Source organism: Aegilops tauschii, chromosome 3, assembly GCF_002575655.3.
Source record: "Aegilops tauschii subsp. strangulata cultivar AL8/78 chromosome 3, Aet v6.0, whole genome shotgun sequence".
Taxonomy (NCBI): Eukaryota; Viridiplantae; Streptophyta; class Magnoliopsida; order Poales; family Poaceae; genus Aegilops; species Aegilops tauschii.
Window position 1 is genome coordinate 249,469,292 of NC_053037.3, and position 26,664 is coordinate 249,495,955.

The 26,664-nt window shown below is 41.3% G+C and overlaps 1 pseudogene; it reads left to right on the forward strand.

Annotated features, from left to right (window-relative positions):
- LOC141042875 (uncharacterized) overlaps nt 1-24,495 on the forward strand; it is a 37,885-nt pseudogene extending 13,390 nt beyond the window's left edge.
- The last annotated feature ends 2,169 nt before the right edge of the window (nt 24,496-26,664 follow it).

Here is a 26,664-nt window from a genome sequence, read left to right on the forward strand (position 1 = left end):
ACTTTGGGTTTTGTTTAGATTAAAAGTTCGCCATAGCTGCAACTTCGCGTACTTCGTTTGTGTTCAGCGACCAGACAAAGGCGTCACAGAACCCCACCTTGATCAATAAAGCTTTCATCTTATATTCGCAATATCCAGATTGCAATCTCAGTTTCTTGCCTGTTCTTCGTTGCTCGCAGGAAACAGACCCTCGTGGTCAGGTTGATCGTGCTCCGGCGTGGTCGATAACCTCTCGGAGTTGGTTTAGCGATTGCTAAGGCGCGACGTCCTCGCACGTTCGTAGTCGGATCGTCAAAGTCGACTTCCATCAAAGCGATATTCATCATCTCATCGAAAGACGGGACACCTTTGCCTCTATCACTGGCCCAATAATAAGGTGACACAGCACCTAGAATAGCCTCTGGACGAAAGTTATGAAGTAGCATCTTGTATATTTCGTCCAAGGCTTCATGCACGCATTATGGTGGCTTCAACGTCCTGAAATCATCACTTGTAACTCCGTTCTTGTTCCCCATGCGCATGCCATCATCTCCATGCTTGTTCTTGCTCCAATGTTGATCCTTCTCAAAGCTAGGCCCTTCATTTGTAAGCAAAACAAATGTATCCAATTTAGGCAGCATCATATTCTCATGAACATTAGAATCATTACCAAGAAACGAAAGTACCTGGTAATTTAATTGGCGTGCGCGAGCTCTAGTAATTGGTCCAGTATGTATAGCAGCAGGGGCTGTGGGTGTAACAATGGTATTGATGTCCTCATCAATATGTTTCTTGTTTATGGAGGTCACAAAGAGCTTGTCGTAAATGGTTACGTTGATGCTAGCTTTCACACTGATCCAGATGACTCTACGTAGGTGGAGCTGTTAGTCGGTGCAGTTCCAAGTAGAGCGTCATGGTGGGATCTACGTGTGAAGCGGAGTACATAGCTGCTTTGGAAGCAGCACATGAAGGAGTCTGGATGAAGGAGTTCATATCCGATCTAGGTGTAATACCTAGTGCATTGGGTCCAATGAAAATCTTTTGTGACAATACTGGAGCAATTACCTTAGCGAAGGAATCCAGATTTCACAAAAGAACCAAACACATCAAGAGATGCTTCAACTCCATCTGTGATCAAGTCAAGGAGGGAGACATAGAGATTTGCAAAATACATACGGATTTGAATGTGGCAGACCCGTTGACTAAGCCTCTTCCATGAGCAAAACATGATCAGCACCAAGACTCCATGGGTGTTAGAATCATTACAATGTAATCTATATTACTGACTCTAGTGCAAGTGGGAGACTGAAGAAAATATGCCCTAGAGGCAATAATAAAGTTGTTATTTTATATTTCCTTATATCATGATAATGTTAATTATTCATGCTAGAATTGTATTAACCGGAAATTTGATACATGTGTTGTTGGAACGTAGTAATAAATCAAAAAATTGCCTACGTGTCACCAAGATCAATCTAGGATATGCTAGTAACGAGAGAGAAGGAGTGCATCTTCATACCCTTGAAGATCGCTAAGCAGAAGCGTTACAATTACGCGGTTGATGGAGTCGTACTCACGACGATTCAAATCACGGAAGATCCAGTCCAAGCGTTGAACGAATGGCGCCTCCGCGTTCAACACACGTACAGCCCGGGGACGTATCCTTCCTCTTGATCCAGCAAGGGGAGAGAAGTTGAGGGAGAACTCTGGCAGCACGACGGCGTGGTGGTGGATCTCGTGGTTCTCCGGCAGAGCTTCGCTAAGCACTACAGAGGAGGAGGAGGAGAAGGGGGAGGGCTGCGCCAGGGGCAAGGGGTGCAGCTCCCTTGCACCTCCCCACTATATATACGGGTGGAGGGGGCTGGTTTCTTGCCCTCCAAATCCATTGGGGCGTTGGCAAAGGTGGGAGGAAAGAAATCCCATCCTTTCTCTTCCCCACCGATTTTTCTCCCCCCTTTTTACGGATCTTGATCTTATCCCTTCGGGATATGATAGAGGCAAAGGTGTCCCGTCTTTCGATGAGATGATGGATATCGCTTTGGTGGAAGTCGACTTTGACGATCCGACTACGAACGTGCGAGGACGTCGCGCCTTAGCAATCGCTAAACCAACTCCGAGAGGTTATCGACCACGCCGGAGCACGATCAACCTGACCACGAGGGTCTGTTTCCTGCGAGCAAACGAAGAACAAGCAAGAAACTGAGATTGCAATCTGGATATTGCGAATATAAGATGAAAGCTTTATTGATCAAGGTGGAGTTCTGTGACGCCTTTGTCTGGTCGCTGAACACAAACGAAGTACGCGAAGTTGCAGCTATGGCGAACTTTTAATCAAAACAAAACCCAAAGTCTAAACGACGCCCTAAGGGCTGTATATATGGAGGAAGAGGGGGGGAATTTCGTGGCCCTTGAGGAAGGGGTCCGAAACCAACCCTATCTCTTGTTTCCCCACACATACGGACTCTAAAAACAGCCTATACTGATGTATTTCGAAATTACATGGGCCTGGCCCAATAATAAGGTGACGCAGCACCTAGAATAGCCTCTGGACGAAAGTTATGAAGTAGCATCTTGTATATTTCGTCCAAGGTTTCATGCACGCATTATGGTGGCTTCAACGTCTTGAAATCATCACTTGTAACTCCGTTCTTGTTCCCCATGCGCATGCCATCATCTCCATGCTTGTTCTTGCTCCAATGTTCATCCTTCTCAAAGCTAGGCCCTTCATTTGTAAGCAAAACAAATGTATCCAATTTAGGCAGCATCATATTCTCATGAACATTAGAATCATTACCAAGAAACAAAAGTACCTGGTAATTTAATTGGCGTGCGCGAGCTCTAGTAATTGGTCCAGTATGTATAGCAGCAGGGGCTGTGGGTGGTATTGATGTCCTCATCATCCCCCCCTTCTTGAAATGAAGTCGTCCTCGACGGAAGCTCATCTTCCTCACCCAAATAAGGCTTCAAATCTGCAATGTTAAAAGTGGGACTAACCCCAAAATCTGCAGGCAGCTCAAGTTTATATGCATTATCATTTATTTTCTCTAACACCTTAAAAGGACCATCAGCACGTGGCATTAGCTTTGATTTGCGCAAATCAGGAAATCTATCCTTACGCAAATGTAACCAAACAAGATCTCCAGGTGCAAACACAACATGTTTTCTACCCTTATCTCCAGCAAGTTTATATTTAGCATTCATACGCTCAATGTTTTCCTTAGTTAACTCATGCATTTTTAAGATCAATTCAGCACGTTGTTTAGCATCAAAATTAACCTTCTCCGAAGATGGAAGAGGCAACAAATCAATAGGTGCACGAGGTAGGAAACCATACACAATTTCAAAAGGGCACATCTTAGTAGTAGAATGCAATGAACGATTATAAGCAAACTCAATATGAGGCAAGCATTCTTCCCACATTTTCTTATTATTCTTCAAAACAGCCCTAAGCATAGTAGACAATGTTCTATTGACTACTTCAGTTTGTCCATCAGTTTGGGGGTGACAAGTAGTACTAAAAAGCAGTTTAGTCCCCAACTTAGCCCATAAACATCTCCAAAAGTGGCTAAGAAATTTAGTATCACGATCTGAAACAATAGTATTTGGCACGCCATGCAAACGAATAATTTCACGGAAGAACAAATCAGCAACATTAACAGCATCATCGCTTTTATGACATGGTATAAAGTGTGCCATTTTTGAGAATCTATCCACGACAACAAATATGCTATCCCTCCCCTTCTTTGTTCGAGGTAAACCTAAAACAAAGTCCATAGATATATCCTCCCAAGGAACACTAGGTACAGGCAAAGGCATATATAAACCATGAGGATTGAGTCGTGACTTAGCTTTTTGACATGTAGTGCAGCGAGCAACAAAACGCTCAACATCCCGTCTCATCTTTGGCCAAAAGAAATGTGTAGCAAGTACGTCCTCTGTCTTCTTCACGCCAAAGTGTCCCATTAATCCTCCGCCATGCGCCTCCTGCAACAACAAAAGACGAAGAGAGCTAGCTGGAATGCATAGCTTGTTAGCACGGAACACAAATCCATCATTAACGACAAACTTGTTCCAGGTTCTTCCTTCTTTACAATTCTGCAATACATCTTTAAAATCAGCATCATGCACATATTGATCTTTGATGGTCTCCAAACCAAATATTTTGAAGTCAAGTTGTGAAAGCATAGTATAGCGACGAGACAATGCATCAGCAATAACATTTTCTTTACCCTTCTTGTGTTTAATGACATAAGGGAAAGTTTCAATGAATTCAACCCATTTAGCATGTCTACGATTCAGTTTAGCTTGACTTTTAATATGTTTCAAAGATTCATGATCAGAATGTATAACAAATTCTTTGGGCCATAAATAATGTTGCCATGTTTCTAAAGTCCGAACAAGAGCATATAGTTCTTTATCATAAGTAGAATAATTCAGACTAGGCCCACTCAATTTTTCAGAAAAGTATGCAACAGGTTTGCCATCTTGTAATAACACACCTCCTAATCCAATGCCACTAGCATCACATTCAAGCTCAAAAGTCTTATTAAAATCAGGAAGTTGGAGTAAAGGAGCATGTGTCAACTTATCTTTCAATACCGTGAAGGCTTCTTCCTGTGCGGTACCCCAAACAAAAGGCACATCCTTCTTTGTAAGCTCGTTGAGAGGTGCAGCAATGGTGCTAAAATCTCTCATAAAACGCCTATAGAAACCAGCGAGTCCAAGAAAACTCCGCACTTGTGTGACCGTTTTGGGCTGCGGCCAACTCTCAATAGCTTCAATCTTGGCTTTATCAACTTCAATTCCCTGTGGAGTAACAACATAGCCAAGAAAAGATACTCGGTCGGTGCAAAAGGTGCACTTCCCAAGGTTACCAAACAAACGTGCATCACGTAGAGCAATAAAAACAGCACGTAAATGTTCCAAATGTTCTTCCAAAGATTTGCTATAAATCAGTATATCATCAAAATAGACTACCACAAATCGTCCAATGAAAGCTCGTAAAACTTCGTTCATTAGTCTCATGAAAGTACTAGGTGCATTAGTTAACCCAAAAGGCATGACTAACCACTCATATAAACCAAACTTAGTTTTAAAGGCAGTTTTCCATTCATCTCCCAATTTCATACGAATTTGATGGTATCCACTACGCAAATCAACTTTGGAGAATATTGTAGAGCCACTCAATTCATCAAGCATATCATCTAGCCTAGGAATAGGATGACGATAACGAATAGTAATATTATTAATGCCTCTACAATCAACACACATACACGACGTACCATCCTTTTTAGGCACGAGTATAATAGGAACAGCACAAGGACTAAGAGATTCGCGTATATAACCTTTGTCAAGCAGCTCCTGTACTTGACGCATAATCTCCTTCGTCTCCTCTGGATTGGTACGGTATGGTGCACGGTTGGGTAGCGATGCACCGGGAATTAAGTCAATTTGATGCTCAATCCCTCGAATAGGTGGTAATCCCGGTGGCACGTCTTGTGGGAAGACGTCAGCGAACTCCTGCAAAATGTTAGTGACAGCAGGGGGCAAAGAGGAAGGCACGTCCTCGAATGAAAATAATGCCTCTTTGCACACAAAAGCATAGCAAACAGATTTGTGGAAATCTAGTTCATCAATATCAGATTTTGTGGCAAGTAAACATGCACTTTTCAATTTAATTTCAGAAACAACACTAGATGGTTTATTATTAGGTTTCATTTGTTGCTCAAATTCCTTTGCCACAATCTGATTTTCACTCTTATTTTTCTCCTGTTTTGCTTTATTAGCTCTATTAATGTCATCTTTCAAAATGGAATCAGGAGTCATAGGAAGCAAAGTAATATTTTTATCCTTATGAACAAGAGTATACTGATTGTTTCTACCATGGTGTACAGAATTTTTATCAAATTGCCATGGTCTACCTAGTAATAAGGAACATGCTTGCATGGGTACCACATCACAATCAACATAATCAGCATATGTAGATATACTAAAATGCACACGAACGGTACGTGTTACCTTAACCTTGCCGCTGTTGTTGAACCATTGGATGTAGTAAGGATGTGGATGTGGTCTTGTGGTGAGAGATAGCTTCTCCACCATCTCCATGCTAGCCAAGTTGTTACAGCTCCCTCCATCGATGATGACGCGAACAGAACGTTCCTTCACAACTCCCTTTGTATGGAACAAATTATGCCTCTGATTTTGCTCTGCTTGTGTGACCTGCACACTCAAAACACGTTGAGCAACTAAACATTCATACCTGTCAGCGTCTTCAGGAGCCATGTATTGCGTCTCATTTTCAGAATCATCTCCACCATGTTCTTCACGTGTAATAAGAGCCAAAGTCTCCTCATCATAGTCACTAGCAGACTCATACCCACCATCCTCAGTAGCAATCATGACACGCTGAGATTTGCATTCTCTCGCAAAATGTCCTCTTCCCTTACAACGACGACAAATAATATCACTTGTGTGCCCTGTCGATGCCATGGAAGAAGAAGAGCTCTGCGCAGGCCCGGCAGGCGTGCTCTTGGCAGAGAGTGGTGGTTGTGCCTGCTTTCTTGTATCACGGCTGGAGGTGGCACCTGATGGAGGTGATGGTGAAGTGGAAGTAGAAGATGCACGCGGTGTCCATGATGAAGGTCGACCTGCAGAAAAGTTAGTTCGCGCCAATGGCTGTCGATCCTGCACTTCACGTTCAGCTTTACAAGCAAGATGGAATAAACGAGTGATATTATTATAATCCTTATACTCTAGAATGGTCTGAATCTCTTTATTTAATCCACCCATAAAACGTGCAAGCATAGCTTCATTCTCCTCAACAATACCACATCTAATCATGCCAGTTTGTAATTCCTGATAATATTCTTCTACAGAATTTTTCCCTTGTCTTAAACGCTGCAATTTTTGAAGTAATTCACGTTGATAATATGGTGGAACCCAACGAGTACGCATAGCAGTTTTCAAAGCAGCCCAAGTAGTTGGAACAGGATATAATCTACAATGTTCAGACCACCAAACACATGCAAAGCTAGTGAAAGCACAAACAGCAGCAGGAACACGTCTCTCCTCAGGATATTGTAAACATGTAAATCGTTGTTCAGTTTCTAACTCCCAAGTAAGATATATATCAGGAACATATCTACCCTCAAATGGTGGAATATTCAATTTCAGTTTAGGGAGATGGTCATGATCTCGTACCTGAGGTGGTGGTACCGGCCTACCGTTGCGAATATATACCTGAGGTCGACCTGCTGGTGGTGGTGCTGGTGGCTGCACGTAGTTCTGATTTTGATCAACCTCATCCTCATAATCGCCCGCATAATCGTCATCCTCCTCAGCCGCCGCAGGAGCAGGAGCCAAAGAAGCATCAACAGTAGGTGCAGCAGCACCCGAATTTTGACCAATCTCAATTGGAATGCGCTGTGCCCGTCCCACTTGATTTGGAAGGCGGCGTTGGAGATGTGGTTGTTGTTGTTGTAGAGGTGCGACATGTGCAGCCGGTGGTGGTTGGGGAAGACGCTTGAGTAATTCAGTAAACTTGTTATCCAGCTTTGTCTCGAACGACTTCTCCACGGCATCTATCTTCTCCATAGCCTCTTCAAATCTGTTTAGCACATCTCCCACCTGGCCACTCATCATTTGCTGAAATTTATCATGCAACTCCTTGTTCGTCATGTTCTCCCAATCAGTCTCATCGGCTTGTGAACCTGCCATGGTTAGCAGCAAAAGAAACACAAAAGAATATGATCCTGCAGACTACTAGAAGTGGTGGTGATGGTGGTGTGTCACAAAACCTTCAAGCGAATCTCAAATTCTTACCAGTTCTTACCCAGCAGCAGGTGGTGATCGGCAACCGTTGTAGTCAAAAACTCTCAAAGCTTGGATATAGCGATTACCAGGAAGAGTCAAACGCATGATGTAGACTTATGTGGAGCTGGGAAGGCTTATAATATGGTAGCAAAATGGTAAGCAATAATCAATTCAGAGATGCAAAGTTGAATAAACGCTCAACGACGGTACTGTGCTGGTCCTAGGCAAGACCGTGCTAGAGACGCGAGCCTAGAACACTAACAAAATCACGGCGCTGCACGTAAACAAGGGAAAAGCACACTCTGGAATTTTTTTTTCGCTCTTTTTTTTGCGCTCTTTTTTTTTGCGCTCCTCTTTTTTTTTTTTGCGAAAAATCACTATAATGGCGAGTGTCTCAAAACTCTTCCCAGGTCAAACTGACAGGATGGGCACAAAATTTTTTGACTATTTTTTTTTCGGAAATCAGGGCAGCGACGACGAAAAAGTGCGACAAAAAATCACTATGATGGCGAGTGTCTCAAAACACTACCCGGGGCCTAAAAATAGGATAGGGAAAAAATATTTTTGGTTGTCGAATTTTTTTTTCCGAGACCTACTCAGGCAAGGAAACACGAAACGGAAAATATATGGATCTCTAAAACCAACCGAATATGAAAAGAACTCGGATTGGTGGTGGATATATGGCGGTAGGATATGGCAGCGGTGGTGGTATATGGTAGCGGTAGTGGTATATGGATACAGATCGGTGGTGGTATATGGATACGGATTGGTGGTGGTATATGGATACGGATGCAAAGCGGTGGCGGATAAGCAATGGTGGTAGATGGCAAGGCGATGATGATGGTGCGGCGGCGGCGTGACAACTTATGACCAGAACTCGAAACTCTAAAAGACTAGGCTCTAAGACCAGCAACTTGACACGACGATGCAACCGCAAATTCAACAAAGCAAAAACCCTAAAAAGATTATGCAAAGGCTCAGATTGGTTCGGATATGATGAACTAACCCTAATTTTTTTGTGGCTTTTTCGTGGACTGTAGGTATGAAGAACAGACTCGATCTAAACTATGAAAAACTGTAAAATCCCACCGAGCAACCTGGAAATCTGATACCACTTGATAGAGGCAAAGGTGTCCCGTCTTTCGATGAGATGATGGATATCGCTTTGGTGGAAGTCGACTTTGACGATCCGACTACGAACGTGCGAGGACGTCGCGCCTTAGCAATCGCTAAACCAACTCCGAGAGGTTATCGACCACGCCGGAGCACGATCAACCTGACCACGAGGGTCTGTTTCCTGCGAGCAAACGAAGAACAAGCAAGAAACTGAGATTGCAATCTGGATATTGCGAATATAAGATGAAAGCTTTATTGATCAAGGTGGAGTTCTGTGACGCCTTTGTCTGGTCGCTGAACACAAACGAAGTACGCGAAGTTGCAGCTATGGCGAACTTTTAATCAAAACAAAACCCAAAGTCTAAACGACGCCCTAAGGGCTGTATATATGGAGGAAGAGGGGGGGAATTTCGTGGCCCTTGAGGAAGGGGTCCGAAACCAACCCTATCTCTTGTTTCCCCACACATACGGACTCTAAACAACAGCCTATACTGATGTATTTCGAAATTACATGGGCCTGGCCCAATAATAAGGTGACGCAGCACCTAGAATAGCCTCTGGACGAAAGTTATGAAGTAGCATCTTGTATATTTCGTCCAAGGTTTCATGCACGCATTATGGTGGCTTCAACGTCTTGAAATCATCACTTGTAACATCGTTCTTGTTCCGCATGCGCATGCCATCATCTCCATGCTTGTTCTTGCTCCAATGTTCATCCTTCTCAAAGCTAGGCCCTTCATTTGTAAGCAAAACAAATGTATCCAATTTAGGCAGCATCATATTCTCATGAATATTAGAATCATTACCAAGAAACGAAAGTACCTGGTAATTTAATTGGCGTGCGCGAGCTCTATAATTGGTCCAGTATGTATAGCAGCAGGGGCTGTGGGTGTAACAATGGTATTGATGTCCTCATCAGGATATGATCTTATTCCTTCTAAGGGGGGATCTTGGTGCGCCTTGACCAGGGGTGTGGGGTCTTGCCCCCACTACCCACGTTCATGTGGGTCCCTGATACGTCCATTTTGCATCATGTTTTCTTACTGTTATTTATAATGTTTTTATACATAATAATGCTTTTTGGGGTAATTCTAATGCATTTTCTCTCATAATTTGCAAGGTACACACCAAGAGGGAGAATTCTGGCAGCTGGAAATCTGGACTTGAAAAAGCTACGTCAGGCTACCTATTCTGCACAACTCCAAACAATTTGAACCTTCACGGAGAATTTTTATGGAATATTTAAGGAATATTGGAGCCAATAACTACCAGAGGGGGCCCACCAGGTGGGCACAACCCACCTGGGTGCGCTAGGGAGCCCAGGTGCGCCCTGGTGGGTTGTACCCTCCTCAGCCCACCTCCGATGCCATCTTCTGGTATATAAGTCATTTTGACCTAGGAAAAATAAGGGGAGGACATTCGGGACGAAGCGCCGCCGCCTCGAGGCGGAACTTGGGCAGGATCACTTTTGCTCTCCGGTGGAGCGATTCTGTCGGGGGAACTTCCCTCCCAGAGGGGGGATCATCGTCATCATCATCACCAACAACTCTCCCATCTTGGGGAGGGCCATCTTCATCAACATCTTCACAGCACCAACTCCTCTCAAACCCTAGTTCATCTCTTGCATTCAATCTTTGTATCAAAACTATAGATTGGTGTCCATGGGTGACTAGTAGTGTTGATTACATCTTGTAATTGATTACTATATGGTTTATTTGGTGGAATATTATATGTTCAGATCCATTATGCTATTCAATACCCCTCTGATCTTGAGCATATTTATCATTTGTGAGTAGTTACTTTCGTTCTTGAGGTCACGGGAGAAATCATGTTGCAAGTAATCATGTGAACCTGATATGTGTTCGATATTTTGATGGTATGTATGTTGCCATTCTCTTAGTGGTGTCATGTGAACATCGACTACATGACACTTCACCATATTTGGGCCTAAGGGAATGCATTGTGGAGTAGTAAATAGATGGTGGGTTGCGAGGGTGACAGAAACTTAAACCCCAGTTTATGCACTATTCCGTAAGGGGCCGATTGGATCCTAGAGTTTAATGCTATGGTTAGAATTTATTCTTAATACTTTTCTCGTAGTTGCAGATGCTTGCGGGAGGGTTAATCATAAGTAGGAGGTTTGTTCAAGTAAGAACAACACCTAAGCACCGGTCCACCCACATATCAAATTATCAAAGTGGCAAACATAAATCAAACCAACATGACGAAACTGACTAGATGAAATTCCCGTGTACCCTCAAGAACGCTTTGCTTGTTATAAGAGACTGTTTTGGCCTGTCCTTTGTCTAAAAAGGATTGGGCTACCTTGTTGCATACTTATTGTTACTATGGTTACTTGCTTGTTACAAATTATCTTGCTATCAAACTACTCGCGACTTACAGTTTCAGCACTTGCAGACATTACCTTACTGAAAACTACTCGTCATTTCCTTCTGCTCCTCGTTGGGTTTGACACTCTTACTTATCAAAAAGAGCTACAATTGATCCCCTATACTTGTGGGTCATCAAGGCAATTTTCTGGCGCCGTTGCCGGGGAGTGAAGCACCTTTGGTAAGTGGAATTCAGTAAGGAAACATTTATATAGTGTGCTGAAATTTATTGTCACTTGTTACTATGGAAAACAATCCTTTGAGGGGTTTGTTCGGGGTATCTTCACCTCGTCCGGAACCGCAGTTAGTTACCCCTCAACCCACTCCACCTACTGAAAATATTAAATATGAAATCCCTTCGGGTATGATAGAACAACTGCTAGCTAATCCTTATGCAGGAGATGGAACTGAACATCCTGATATGCACCTGATACATGTGGAACAAATTTGTGGATTGTTTAAGCTTGCAGGTTTACCCAGGGATGAAGTGATGAAAAAGGTTTTCCCTTTATCTTTGACGGGAAATGCATTGGCATGGTATAGGCTATGCTATGATATTGGATCATGGAACTAGAATCATTTGAAGTTGGAGTTCCATCAAAAAAATTATCCTATGCATCTAGTTCATCGTGATCGGAATTATATATATAATTTTTGGCCTTGTGAAGGAGAAAGTATCGCTCTAGCTTGGAGGAGGCTTAAGTCGATGTTATATTCATGCCCCAATCATGAGCTCTCAAGAGAAATTATTATTCAGAATTTTTATGCTCGGCTTTCTCGTAATGATCAAACCAAGCTCGATACTTCATGTACTGGTACTTTTATGAATAAGACATTGAATTCTGTGGGATCTTTTCGAAAGAATTAAATGCAACTCTGAAGATTGGGAACTTGACGAAGGTAAAGAGTCGGGTATAAAGCTTAAGTATGATTGTGTTAAATTTTTATGGATACCGATGCTTTTCAAAAGTTTAGCACTAAATATGGACTTGACTCTGATATAGTAGCCTCCTTTTGTGAATCTTTTGCTACTCATGTTGAACTTCCTAAAGATAAGTGGGTTAAATATCACCCACCTATTAAAGATGAAATTAAAGAACTAGTACCAGTTAAAGAAGAAACTATACTTTATAATGTTGATCCAGTTGTTCCTTCTGCTTATATTGAGAAACCACCTTTCCTTGTTAGGATAAAAGAACATGCTAAAGTTTCAACTGTGGTTAACAAAAGCTATGTTAGAACACCTAAACCTGATGAACAAATTAAAGTAGAACCTAGCATTGCTATGGTTAAAGATCTCTTGGAAGAAGATATGGATGGGCATGTTATTTACTTCTGTGAAGAAGCTGCTGGAATTGTTAAACCTGAGGGGAAAGATAAACATAGACCAGTTGTTGGCATGCCTGTTGTTTCAGTTAAAATAGGAGATCACTATTATCATGGTTTATGTGACATGGGTGCTAGTGTGAGTTCCATTCCCCACTCCTTATATGAAGAAATTAAAGATGAAATAGCACCTGCTAAAATAGAAGACCTAGATGTTACTATTAAACTTGCTAATAGAGATACTATATCACCAATTGGGATTCTTAGAGATATTGAAGTCTTGTGTGGGAAGATAAAATACCCTACTGATTTTCTTGTTCTTACCACCCCACAAGATAAATTTTGTCCCATTATATTTGGTAGACCTTTCTTGAACACCGTCAATGGTAAAATAGATTGTAATAAACAAACTGTCGGTGTTAGCTTTTGATGAGGACATCAATACCATTGTTACACCCACAGCCCCTGCTGCTATACATACTGGACCAATTACTAGAGCTCGCGCACGCCAATTAAATTACCAGGTACTTTCGTTTCTTGGTAAAGATTCTAATGTTCATGAGAATATGATGCTGCCTAAATTGGATACATTTGTTTTGCTTACAAATGAAGGGCCTAGCTTTGAGAAGGATGAACATTGGAGCAAGAACACGCATGGAGATGATGGCATGCGCATGGGGAACAAGAACGGAGTTACAAGTGATGATTTCAGGACATTGGAGCCACCATAATGCGTGCATGAAGCCTTGGACGAAATATACAAGATGCTACTTCATAACTTTCGTCCAGAGGCTATTCTAGGTGCTGCGTCACCTTATTATTGGGCCAGGCCCCTGTAATTTCAAAATACTTGAGTATAGGCTGTTTTTAGAGTCCGTATGTGTGGGGAAACAAGAGATAGGTTTGGTTTCGGACCCCTTCCCCAAGGGCCATGAAATTCCCCCCTCTTCCTCCATATATACAGCCCTTAGGGCGTCGTTTAGACTTTGGGTTTTGTTTAGATTAAAAGTTCGCCATAGCTGCAACTTCGCGTACTTCGTTTGTGTTCAACGACCAGACAAAGGCGTCACAGAACCCCACCTTGATCAATAAAGATTTCATCTTATATTCGCAATATCCAGATTGCAATCTCAGTTTCTTGTCTGTTCTTCGTTTGCTCGCAGGAAACAGACCCTCGTGGTCAGGTTGATCGTGCTCCGGCGTGGTCAATAACCTCTCGGAGTTGGTTTAGCGATTGCTAAGGCGCGACGTCATCGCACGTTCGTAGTCGGATCGTCAAAGTCGACTTCCACCAAAGCGATATCCATCATCTCATCGAAAGACGGGACACCTTTGCCTCTATCAAGTGGTATCAGATTTCCAGGTTGCTCGGTGAGATTTTACAGTTTTTCGTAGTTTAGATCGAGTTTGTTCTTCATACCTATAGTCCACGAAAAAGCCAAAAAAAATTTTTAGGGTTAGTTCATCCTATCCGAACCAATCTAAGCCTTTGCATAATCTTTTCTGTGTTTGCTTTGTTGAATTTGCGGTTGCATCGTCGTGTCAAGTTGCTGGTCTTAGCGTCTAGTCCTTTAGAGTTTCGAGTTCTGTTCACAGGTTGTCACGTCGCCGCTGCCATATATCACCACCGCATCATCATCATCGCTGCTGCCATATACCACCACCGCACCAACTTCATCGCCGCTGCCATATACCACCACCACATATTCACCGCCAATCCAAGTCCATATACGCCACCTCATATCCGCCGCCATCACGCCAATCCGAGTACACCTGCAACATATATCCGCCACCAGTCCGAGTTCCACCAGATTCATCTCCGCCACCAGTCCGAGTTCCACCAGATTCATCTCCGCCACCAGTCCTAGTCCAAGTCCAGTATTTTGTTACTCTGTTTGGATTTCCAGATCACACCATACTCCGAGTCGTGACAGAGAAGGACTCCCAAACTTTTGTGTTACCCGCAGTAGAAAAATAGTTCCAATTTAAAAAAAACTAAGCGGAAAATTCTAGCTGGGCTGTTTTTAGACCATTTGTAGACTTTTTCGAAAAAAAATTGTTGCGGAGCAAAAAAAAGTGCAAAAAAAAATTAAGAGCGAGCTCCTCCCTTGTTTACGTGCAGCGCCGTGATTTTGTTAGTGTTCTAGGCTTGCGTCTCTAGCACGGTCTAGCCTAGGACCAGCACAGTACTGTCGTTGAGCGTTTATTCAACTTTGCATATCTGAATTGATTATTGCTGACCCTTTTTGCTACCATATTATAAGCCTTCCCAGCTCCACATACATCTACGTCGTGCGTTTGACTCTCCCTGGTAATCGCTCTATCCAAGCTCTTTGAGAGTTTTGACTACAACGGTTGCCGATCACCACCTGCTGCTGGGTAAGAACTGGTAAGAATTTGAGATTCGCTTGAAGGATTTGTGACACACCACCATCACCACCACTTCCTAGTAGTCTGTAGGATCATATTCTTTTGTGTTTCTATTGCTGCTAACCATGGCAGGATCACAAGCCGATGAGACTGATTGGGAGAACATGACGAACAAGGGGTTGCATGATAAATTTTAGCAAATGATGAGTGGCCAGGTGGGAGATGTGCTAAACAGATTTGAAGAGGCTATGGAGAAGATAGATGCCGTGGAGAAGTCGTTTGAGACAAAGCTGGATAACAGGTTTAATGAATTGCTCAAGCGTCTTCCCCAACCACCACCGGCTGCACCTGTCGCACCTCTACAACAACAACAACCACATCTCCAACGCCGCCTTCCAAATCAAGTGGGACGAGCACAGCGCGAGACTGGTCAAAATTCGGGTGCCGCTGCACCTACTGTTGATGCTTCTTTGGCTCCTGCTACCGCGGCGGCTGCGGAGGATGACGATTATGCGGGCGATTATGAGGATGAGGTTGATCAAAATCAGAACTACGTGCAGCCACCAGCACCACCTCCAGCAGGTCGACCTCAGGTATATATTCGCAACGGTAGGCCTGCACCACCACCTCAGGTACGAGATCATGACCATGTTCCTAAACTGAAATTGAATATTCCACCGTTTGAGGGTAGATACATTCCTGATGTATATCTTACTTGGGAGTTAGAAACTGAACAACGTTTTACATGTTTACAATATCCCGAGGAGAGACGGGTTGCTGCTGCTGTTTGTGCTTTCACTAGTTTTGCATGTGTATGGTGGTCTGAACATTGTAGATTATATCCTATTCCAGCTACTTGGGCTGCTTTGAAAACTGCTATGCGTACTCGTTGGGTTCCACCATATTATCAAAGTGAATTGCTTCAAAAACTGCAGCGTTTACGACAAGGGAAAAATTCTGTAGAAGAATATTATCAGGAATTACAAACTGGCATGATTAGATGTGGTATTGTTGAGGAGACTGAAGCTATGCTTGCACGTTTTATGGGTAGTTTAAATAGAGAGATTCAGACCATTCTAGAGTATAAGGAGTATACTAATATCACTCGTTTATTCCATCTTGCTTGTAAAGCTGAACGTGAAGTGCAGGATCGACAAGCATTGGCGCGAACTAACTTTTCTGCAGGTTGACCTTCATCATGGACACCACGTGCATCTTCTACTTCCACTGCACCAGCACCTCCATCAGGTTCCACCTACAGCCGTGATACAAGAAAGCAGGCACAACCACCACTATCTGCCAAGAGCGCACCTGTCGGGCCTGCACAGAGCTCTTCTTCTTCCATGGCATCAACAGGGCACACAAGTGATATTATTTGTCGTCGTTGTAAGGGAAGAGGACATTATGCGCGAGAATGCAAATCTCAGCGTGTAATGATTGCTACTGAGGATGGTGGGTATGAGTCCGCTAGTGACTATGATGAGGAGACTTTGGCTCTTATTACACGTGAAGAACATGGTGGAGATGATTCTGAAAATGAGACGAAATACATGGCTCCTGAAGACGCTGACAGGTATGAATGTTTAGTTGCTCAACGTGTTTTGAGTGTGCAGGTCACACAAGCAGAGCAAAATCAAAGGCATAATTTGTTCCATACAAAGGGAGTTGTAAAGGAACGTTCTGTTCGCGTCATCATAGATGGAGGGAGCTGTAACAACTTGGCTAGCATGGAGATGGTGGAGAAACTATCTCTCACCACAAGACCACATCCACATCCTTACTACATCCAATGGTTCAACAACAGCGGCAAGGTTAAGGTAACATGTACTGTTCGTGTGCATTTTAGTATCTCTACATATGCTGATTATGTTGATTGTGATGTGGTACCCATGCAAGCATGTTCCTTATTACTTGGTAGACCATGGCAATTTGATAAAAACTCTGTACACCATGGTAGAAACAATCAGTATACTCTTGTTTATAAGGATAAAAATATTACTTTGCTTCCTATGACTCCTGATTCCATTTTGAAAGATGACATTAATAGAGCTAATAAAGCAAAACAGGAGAAAAATAAGAGTGAAAATCAGATTGTGGCAAAAGAATTTGAGCAACAAATGAAACCTAATAATAAACCATCTAGTGTTGTTTCTGAAATTAAATTGAAAAGTGCATGTTTACTTGCCACAAAATCTGATATTGATGAGCTAGATTTCAACAAATATGTTTGCTATGCTTTTGTGTGCAAAGACGCATTATTTTCATTCGAGGACGTGCCTTCCTCTTTGCCCCCTGCTGTCACTAAAATTTTGCAGGAGTTCGCTGACGTCTTTCCACAAGACGTGCCACCGGGATTACCACCTATTCGAGGGATTGAGCATCAAATTGAATTAATTCCCGGTGCATCGCTACCCAACCATGCACCATACCGTACCAATCCAGAGGAGACGAAGGAGATTATGCGTCAAGTACAGGAGCTGCTCGACAAAGGTTATATACGCGAATCTCTTAGTCCTTGTGCTGTTCCTATTATACTTGTGCCTAAAAAGGATGGTACATCTCGTATGTGTGTTGATTGTAGAGGCATTAATAACATTACTATTCGTTATCGTCATCCTATTCCTAGGCTAGATGATATGCTTGATGAATTGAGTGGCTCTACAATATTTTCCAAAGTTGATTTGCGTAGTGGATACCATCAAATTCGTATGAAACTGGGAGATGAATGGAAAACAGCATTTAAAACTAAGTTTGGTTTATATGACTGGTTAGTCATGCCTTTTGGGTTAACTAATGCACCTAGTACTTTCATGAGACTAATGAACGAAGTTTTACGTGCTTTTATTGGACGATTTGTGGTAGTCTATTTTGATGATATACTGATTTATAGCAAATCTTTAGAAGAACATTTGGAGCATTTACGTGCTGTTTTTATTGCTCTACGTGATGCACGTTTGTTTGGTAACCTTGGGAAGTGCACCTTTTGCACCGACCGAGTATCTTTTCTTGGCTATGTTGTTACTCCACAGGGAATTGAAGTTGATAAAGCCAAGATTGAAGCTATTGAGAGTTGGCCGCAGCCCAAAACGGTCACACAAGTGAGGTGATTCCTTGGTCTCGCTGGTTTCTATAAGCGTTTTGTGAGAGATTTCAGCACCATTGATGCACCTCTCAACGAGCTTACAAAGAAGGATGTGCCTTTTGTTTGGGGTACCGCACAGGAAGAAGCCTTCACGGTATTGAAAGATAAGTTGACACATGCTCCTTTACTCCAACTTCCTGATTTTAATAAGATTTTTGAGCTTGAATGTGATGCTAGTGGAATTGGATTAGGAGGTGTGTTATTACAAGATGGTAAATCTGTTGCATACTTTTCTGAAAATTTGAGTGGGCCTAGTCTGAATTATTCTACTTATGATAAAGAACTATATGCTCTTGTTGGGACTTTAGAAACATGGCAACATTATTTATGGCCCAAAGAATTTGTTATACATTCTGATCATGAATCTTTGAAACATATTAAAAGTCAAGCTAAACTGAATCGTAGACATGCTAAATGGGTTGAATTCATTGAAGCTTTCCCTTATGTCATTAAACACAAGAAGGGTAAAGAAAATGTTATTGCTGATGCATTGTCTCGTCGCTATACTATGCTTTCACAACTTGACTTCAAAATATTTGGTTTGGAGACCATCAAAGATCAATATGTGCATGATGCTGATTTTAAAGATGTTTTGCAGAATTGTAAAGATGGAAGAACCTGGAACAAGTTTGTCGTTAATGATGGATTTGTGTTCCGTGCTAACAAGCTATGCATTCCAGCTAGCTCTCTTCGTCTTTTGTTGTTGCAGGAGGCGCATGGAGGAGGATTAATGGGACACTTTCGCGTGAAGAAGACGGAGGACGTACTTGCTACACATTTCTTTTGGCCAAAGATGAGACGGGTTGTTGAGCGTTTTGTTGCTCGCTGCACTACATGTCAAAAAGCTAAGTCACGACTCAATCCTCATGGTTTATATATGCCTTTGCCTGTACCTAGTGTTCCTTGGGAGGATATATCTATGGACTTTGTTTTAGGTTTACCTCGAACAAAGAAGGGGAGGGATAGCATATTTGTTGTCGTGGATAGATTCTCAAAAATGGCACACTTTATACCATGTCATAAAATCGATGATGCTGTTAATGTTGCTGATTTGTTCTTCCGTGAAATTATTCGTTTGCATGGTGTGCCAAATACTATTGTTTCAGATCATGATACTAAATTTCTTAGCCACTTTTGGAGATGTTTATGGGCTAAGTTGGGGACTAAACTGCTTTTTAGTACTACTTGTCACCCCCAAACTGATGGACAAACTGAAGTAGTCAATAGAACATTGTCTACTATGCTTAGGGCTGTTTTGAAGAATAATAAGAAAATGTGGGAAGAATGCTTGCCTCATATTGAGTTTGCTTATAATCGTTCATTGCATTCTACTACTAAGATGTGCCCTTTTGAAATTGTGTATGGTTTCCTACCTCGTGCACCTATTGATTTGTTGCCTCTTCCATCTTCGGAGAAGGTTAATTTTTGATGCTAAACAACGTGCTGAATTGATCTTAAAAATGCATGAGTTAACTAAGGAAAACATTGAGCGTATGAATGCTAAATATAAACTTGCTGGAGATAAGGGTAGAAGACATGTTGTGTTTGCACCTGGAGATCTTGTTTGGTTACATTTGCGTAAGGATAGATTTCCTGATTTGCGCAAATCAAAGCTAATGCCACGTGCTGATGGTCCTTTTAAGGTGTTAGAGAAAATAAATGATAATGCATATAAACTTGAGCTGCCTGCAGATTTTGGGGTTAGTCCCACTTTTAACATTGCAGATTTGAAGCCTTATTTGGGTGAGGGAGATGAGCTTCCGTCGAGGACGACTTCATTTCAAGAAGGGGAGGATGATGAGGACATCAATACCATTGTTACACCCACAGCCCCTGCTGCTATACATACTGGACCAATTACTAGAGCTCGCGCACGCCAATTAAATTACCAGGTACTTTCGTTTCTTGGTAATGATTCTAATGTTCATGAGAATATGATGCTGCCTAAATTGGATACATTTGTTTTGCTTACAAATGAAGGGCCTAGCTTTGAGAAGGATGAACATTGGAGCAAGAACAAGCATGGAGATGATGGCATGCGCATGGGGAACAAGAACGGAGTTACAAGTGATGATTTCAGGACGTTGGAGCCACCATAATGCGTGCATGAAGCCTTGGACGAAATATACAAGATGCTACTTCATAACTTTCGTCCAGAGGCTATTCTAGGTGCTGCGTCACCTTATTATTGGGCCAGGCCCATGTAATTTCGAAATACTTGAGTATAGGCTGTTTTTAGAGTCCGTATGTGTGGGGAAACAAGAGATAGGGTTGGTTTCGGACCCCTTCCCCAAGGGCCACGAAATTCTCCCCTCTTCCTCCATATATACAGCCCTTAGGGCGTCGTTTAGACTTTGGGTTTTGTTTAGATTAAAAGTTCGCCATAGCTGCAACTTCGCGTACTTCGTTTGTGTTCAACGACCAGACAAAGGCATCACAGAACCCCACCTTTATCAATAAAGCTTTCATCTTATATTCGCAATATCCAGATTGCAATCTCAGTTTCTTGTTTGTTCTTCGTTTGCTCGCAGGAAACAGACCCTCGTGGTCAGGTTGATCGTGCTCCGGCATGGTCAATAACCTCTCGGAGTTGGTTTAGCGATTGCTAAGGCGCGACGTCATCGCACGTTCGTGGTCAGATCGTCATAGTCGACTTCCACCAAAGCGATATCCATCATCTCATCGAAAGACGGGACACCTTTGCCTCTATCAGCTTTGGTGATGAATCTCATGAGTTCAATTTTTCCAAGTTTAGTAGAAATCATCATGAAAAAGGATTGCCTAGTAAGGATTAATTAATTGGTCTTGCTTCTATTGCGGTGCCACATATTGATCCTGTAGAGCAATACTTGCTAGACCATGAGAATAATTTACATATGCATGAAAGAAATGGAATAGATAGGATCTTCTTTGAACAATGTCCTCTGCTTAAACACAATTTGCCTATTGAAACTCTTGGAGGTCCTCCTCCACCTAAGGGTGACCCTATGTTTGAATTAAAACAATTGCCAGACACTTTGAAATATGCTTATCTTGATGAAAAGAAGATATATCCTGTTATTATCAGTGCTAACCTTTCAGAACATGAAGAAGAAAGATTATTGAAAGTTCTAAGGAAGCTCCGAGCTGCTATTGGATATACTCTTGATGATTTAAAGGGCATTAGTCCCACTCTATGTCAGCACAAAATTGATGTGGAACCTGATGCTAAACCAGTTGTTGATCATCAACGTCGGTTTAATCCGAAGATGGAAGAAGTGGTAAGAACGGAAATATTATAACTTCTGGAAGCATGTATAATCTATCCTATAGCTGATATTAAATGGGTAAGTCATGTTCATTGTGTCCCTAAGAAGGGAGGTATTACTGTTGTTCTTATTGATAAGAATGAGCTTATTCCACAAAGAATTGTCACGGGCTATAGAATGGTAATTGATTATAGAAAATTAAATAAAGCTACTAGAAAAGATCATTACCCTCTGCCTTTTATTGATCAATTGTTAGAAAGACTATCTAAGCACACACATTTTTGCTTCCTTGATGGATACTCTGGCTTTTCACAAATACCTGTTTTACAATCTGATCAACAAAAGACCACTTTTACTTGTCCTTTTGGAACATTTGCTTATAGACGTATGCCTGTCGGTTTATGTAATGCACCTGCTACCTTTCAAAGATGTATGACTGCTATATTCTCTGACTTTTTGAAAAGATTGTTGAGGGTTTCATGGATGACTTTTCTATTTATGGGAAGTCCTTTGATGACTGTTTAAGCAATCTTAGGCGAGTTTTGCAGAGATGTGAACAAACAAATCTTGTCTTGAATTGGGAGAAGTGCCACTTTATGGTTAATGAGGGCATTGTCTTGGGTCATAAAATTTCTGAAAGAGGTATTGAAGTGGACCAAACAAAGGTTGATGCAATTGAGAAAATGCCATGTCCTAAGGACATCATAGGTATTCGTAGTTTCCTAGGTCATGCTGGTTTCTATAGGAGATTTATTAAGGACTTCTCTAAAATTTCTAGGCCTCTCACTAGTCTTTTGCAAAAGGATGTTCCTTTTGTTTTTGATGATGATTGTTTAGAAGCCTTTGATACACTCAAGAAAGCCTTAATTCTGCACCTATTGTTCAACCACCTGATTGGAACTTGCCTTTTGAAATTATGTGTGATGCTAGTGATTATGCTGTTGGTGCTGTTCTAGGACAAAGAGTTGATAAGAAATTGAATGTTATTCATTATGCTAGTAAAACTCTAGACAATGCCCAAAGAAATTATGCTACTACTGAAAAAGAATTTTTAGCAAAGGTGTTTGCTTGTGATAAATTTAGACCTTATATTGTTGATTCCAAAGTAACTGTTCACACAGACCATGCTGCTATTAAATATCTTATGGAAAAGAAAGATGCTAAACCTAGAATTATTCGTTGGGTTCTCTTGTTACAAGAATTTGATTTACATATTATTGATAGAAAAGGAGTTGACAACCCTGTAGCAGATAAGTTGTCTAGGCTTGAAAATGTGCTTGATGACCCACTACCTATTGATGATAGTTTTCCTGATGAGAAGTTAGCTGCAATAAATGTTGCTAATAGTACTCCTTGGTATGTTGATTATGCTAATTATATTGTTGCTAAATATTTACCTCCTAGATTTACATACCAACAAAAGAAAAAATTCTTCTATGATTTAAGACATTACTTTTGGGATGACCCACATCTTTATAAAGAAGGAGTAGATGGTATTATTAGACATTGTGTACCTGAGCATGAACAGGGACAAATCCTACGGAAATGTCACTCCGAAGCTTATGGAGGCCATCACGCTGGAGATAGAACTGCTCACAAGGTATTGCAATCTGGATTTTATTGGCCTACTCTCTTCAAGGATGCTCGTAAGTTTGTCTCATCTTGTGATGAATGCCAAAGAATAGGTAATATTGGTAAGCGTCAAGAAATGCCTATGAGTTATTCACTTGTTGTTGAACCATTGATGTTTGGGGATTTGATTACATGGGACCTTTTCCTTCCTCTAACGGGTATACACATATTTTTGTTGCTGTTGATTATGTTACCAAATGGGTAGAAGCTATTCCAACTAGTAGTGTTGATCACAACACCTCTATTAAAATGCTTAAGGAAGTTATTTTCCCAAGGTTTGGAGTCCCTAGATATTTAATGACTGATGCTGCTTCACACTTTATTCATGGTGCTTTTCGTAAAATGCTTGTCAAGTATGATGTTAACCATATAATTGCATCACCTTATCATCCTCAGTCTAGTGGTCAGGTTGAACTTAGCAATAGGGAAATAAAATTAATTTTGCAAAAGCCTGTCAATAGGTCTAGGAAGAATTGGTCTAAGAAATTAGATGATGCACTTTGGGCTTATAGAACAGCATATAAAAATCGTATGGGTATGTCTCCTTATAAAATGGTTTATGGAAAAGCTTGTCATTTGCCTCTTGAGTTAGAACATAAAGCATACTGGGCAGTTAAAGAACTCAACTATGATTTCAAACTTGCCGGTGAAAAGAGGTTATTTGATATTAGCTCTTTAGATGAATGGAGAACCCAGGCTTATGAAAATGCAAAATTATTGAAAGAGAAAGTTAAAAGATGGCATGACAAAAGAATCCAAAAGCGTGAGTTCAAAGTCGGAGAATATGTTCTTTTGTACAACTCTCATTTTAGATTTTTTGCAGGAAAGCTCCTCTCGAAATGGGAAGGCCCATATGTCATCGAGGAGGTTTACCGGTCTGGAGCCATCAAAATAAATAATTTCGAAGGCACTAACCCGAAGGTTGTCAACGGGCAACGAATAAAGCATTATATCTCAGGTACGCCTATCAATGTTGAAAGTAATATTATCCAAACTTTGACACCGGAAGAACACATAAAAGAGTCCTTCCGGAACACCCCAGAATCGTCAAAATAAGGAGGTACGTGTTACTGTAAGTAAACGGTATCCGAAAAATCAGCAAAAATATTTTTTGTTAGTTTTGGAATATTTTAGAATTTTGGAAATAAAGAAACTCCCAGGAAACATCGCCTGGTGGGCATAAGACACCAGGGCACGCCAGGCATGCCTGGCGCGCCCAGGTGGGTTGTGCCCACCTGGTGCACCTTCTGGACTCTCTTTTTCTTCTGTATACTTGTCCTGCAAGATAAAAATTCTATATATACTTCCCGAACATGTTAACCACTGTATCGCGAAGAAATCCTCTGTTCTCTTTTCTTGCTGTTCCTGGTCAGATTTATCAAGCAAGGAAGCTACCGTAAATCCATTCCCGGTGATAGCACAAGCACTGCTGGCCGAGGAGAAGGAAGAAGCTTCTTCACCACCAATGGAGAACTGAGTATCAGGTATGGGCACTCCCCTTGGCTTCCGCCAAGCTTGGGGGAGGTGCCCCGGTATCGTATCATCCCACTATCGTTTTGCTTTTACTTATCTTAGTTCGATCTTTTTGCTTTAGATGAAATAAAGTTAGTTCGATCCTTTCTTATTTGAGAGTCTGCTTAGCGATCTATCCTTGTAATCGTGTGCAAGTTTAATAATAAAGTTATTCTGAGTTTTGCTTTCTTTACTTTCATGTTGCAAATAAAGAAAAGAAATAAGAAAGGAAGAAAAAAAAGGAAATAAATCAATAAGATCATATACTAATCCTATGGTAGGTGATAGCACCACATAAGGAAAAGTATAAGTAGGAAATTTTATTAGAGATTGACAAATAGAGCATTAGTCAATGATGCAACTCATGAAAGAATTAATAAGGGAAGAGAAGATTCACATATAAATATACTATCGTAGAAGTTTTTTGTGATTGTGAGCCCTCATCAAAATATTATATGCCAAAATTGTTGACGTTGGACAAGAAAGAAAACTTAATGATTTTTTTTGAATAAACACAGTAGGGCAAAACCCCACTGCAATTTTTATATAATAAAAATGGACAAAAACAAAAAGTTCCACTGTAGCAAAGGCTTGAGATAAGCCAAAAGAACAAAAAAGAAGAAGAAGGAAAACAGGGAAAAAAACTAGCTATTACAATTACAACACAAGATTATCAAGCCAAGAACAGTAGGCAGCATCATAGCTCTTCTTAATTCTAAATCTGAGTAGGTTTAGCTCCTCCAAGAAGATAGCTTTCCATCTGTGAATGCTAGGATTAATTGTTTGGAAAATCAAGTTGTTCCTTGAGATCCAGATAGCCCAAGAAGCAAGGATGATTATTTCCATGAAAAATGGCACATGAAGTTTCTGCTTGAGATCAAGAAAAGCTTCCATAACTGAAACATTTGCCTGTCTTGAAGGGCATATCATGTCCCAACACTGAGCTGCAAAAGGACAGGTCCAGAAAAGATGCTGGAGAGTTTCCTCCCATATCAAGTTGACCCAAGGAATACTGTGTCTGTTATAGAACTTGTGCAGGTTCTTAAGAAGCAGGGCTTTATTTTGAACAAAGATATCCATCACCCCCAAACCACCCTGATTTTTTGGTCTGCAAACAGTGCTCCATGCCACCATGGCAGGCCTATGGTCCTCCAGGTCAGGGCCTCTCCAAAGGCAATGCCTCAAATACTTGATGGCTTGGGTTTTAATAGTGACAGGCACATCAAGGCATCCCATGAGATAGATCAACAAAGAATTTAGGACATGTGATGCTTGCCCCCTATCTTTGCTAGCCAAAAATTCCACACCAAGTAGAGATACTACTTGTGCATCCAAAACCCTTAAACCCAAATCTTTTTCAAGTGACCACCATACCTACCTATGGATTGAGCAAGATCCCTCAAGTAAGTTGTCATCGGTGCAAAAAGGCAATAAAAATTGCTTCTAAATATGTGAGATCATTTAGTGTAAGAGAAAATTGAGCGTTGCAAACTTGGTTGACAAAGAATAAAAGTGACAGACTGCATAATAAAGGTTGTCATCTTAAGGGGCAATACAACGTGACATTCTCTTGCACTAAGGGATTGAGCATACAAACAAATAAGCGCATGGCAACCTCTGCTTCCCTCTGCGAAGGGCCCATCCTTTACTTTTATGTATTTACTTTTATGCAAAGAGTCAAAGTTTTCCTTCTATTCCTTTTTCTTTTCTCTTTTGGCAAGCATCATGTGGTGAGGAAAGATCTAGGCACATATGTCCAGTTGAATATAGATAGCATGAGTTATTATTGTTGACATCACCCTTGAGGTGAGTATGTTGGGAGGTGAAACTATAAGCCCCTATCTTTCTAGGTGTCCGGTTGAAACGTTTTGCTCATGGGTACGAGGTGAGTGTTAGCAATCATGGAAGACTATATGATGGTTGAGTATGTGGACTTGCTAAAAGGCTCCGACAAGTGACTCTTCCTGAAAAGATGATGAATTGTAGTTGCAAAGTTGACTGAGAACATAGTTTGTTGGTTTTTAATAGAGTTTTTGCTTTATACTTCGATTATGTGATGAACTGTTACTTATTCATGGGAAGTATATGATGCAAGTTCAATTTTGTTGCTGTTATAATAATCAACATGATGCTT